We start from the raw sequence: 1,693 nt of genomic DNA on the forward strand, positions 1-1,693 counted from the left end.
ATATATATATATATATATATAGGCGCAGGAGTGGCTGTGTGGTAAGTAGTTTGCTACGAACCATATGGTCCGGCGTTCACTACCACTGCGTGGCACCTTCGGCATGTGTCTTCCACTATAGCCTCGACCCGACTAAAGGCGTTGCTCCAGCATGGCCACAGTTAAATGACTGAAACAAGTAAAAGAGTAAAAGAGAGAGAGTAAGGAGTATATGAGGAGAGGGAGATATAATCAGACAGAGATAGACAGAAGGACAGAGAGAAGAGAGCAAAGAACGAAATATCTTTATCTTTGGAAAGTGTGATAATTAGTAAATCTCATAAACAACCCGACGGGAGGGACAGGTGTTTATGTTTCACATATTCTTTCTATCCCAAGGCGCAGGAAGCTTGTTTGTATTCTGAAATCAGTATCTTTCCACCAGTCAGGTGTTTGCTCAATTGATATATACTGTCTCTTTTCAATTCCTGTTTATTTTATTTTGTAACTGCTTTTACTATTCTCATTGCCATAGTAACAAGCAAGTTTTCTTAGAACGTGTGTATTTACATAAAATTAGGATATTAGGATTTATTTCATCCTTATTTGTACGTGTTTGGATTGGTGACATTGTTCTCAAAATGGTAAATATTTTTTTCTTGTTTTCTCAATTTAAATGTGTATGTAGAGTGCCTCTTGTATTTCTATAATTTGTATTTTCTGTCTCAAGTTTTCTGTTTAAAGCTCGAAAGCAATTTGCCTTCAATATTTAGTTCTGCCATTGGGTTTCAGTATAGAATACTGATATGTCTTTCCTTTTATTATACACATCAAAAATCTCCGATCGCTTGACGAGCGTCATATGATGTCTGTTTTGTGTAGTTTGCGTTGATGTATTTTCATTGACTCTGATGTCGCTTACGTAGCACGGAAAATTCCAGATTTGCAAAACGAATAAGGCCATCTGCAATATCTTCAGCAACGAATTTGTAACTGAGATGAGACTAACAACAATAATGTAAATGTTGGCCTTTCTCGAGACAGAAAACGATAATCCTCGGTTGGTTACTTCGGAAGTAAACAAAACGTCCATGGTGACCTGAAAGAGTTCTACTAAATCTATTAAAACTCAAACAAAATATGACCATATGAAAAAGAAGATAGCACACTGTATGCTGTTGCTAGCATGAACTGAAACAATCCTAAACGATTAAAATATATCAATACGATAAGAAATTTTACAATCAAATATACTGTGCAACTGTTGGTGCTAGCAATTCTCCAGATGTAACCCAATTCTTCCTGTCATGGTGGAATAAATCTCAAAAATTGCACTGCATGGAGATATCCATATCTGTATGGATGACATTCAAGAAGGGTGTACACAACAACAACAACAACAACAACAATAATAATAATAACAATAATAATAATAACAATAATAATAATAATAATAATAATAATAATAATAATAATAATAATAATAATAATAATACCCAAAGAGAGCGAATAATGCAGATATTGACAAAGCCCTTACCCACCAATGGTTAATGGCCTCTGGATTGAAATCAGAAACAGAGGGGTTTATCATAGCAGCCCAAGATCAATGCCTACCTACAAAGAACTACCAGGCCAACATATTAAAGAACGGCAGCTCCCCATTATGTCGTATATGCCAACAACAAAATGAGACCATCGATCATGTTGTCTCCAT

This window comes from Octopus bimaculoides, chromosome 12 (assembly GCF_001194135.2).
Source record: "Octopus bimaculoides isolate UCB-OBI-ISO-001 chromosome 12, ASM119413v2, whole genome shotgun sequence".
Classification (NCBI taxonomy): domain Eukaryota; kingdom Metazoa; phylum Mollusca; class Cephalopoda; order Octopoda; family Octopodidae; genus Octopus; species Octopus bimaculoides.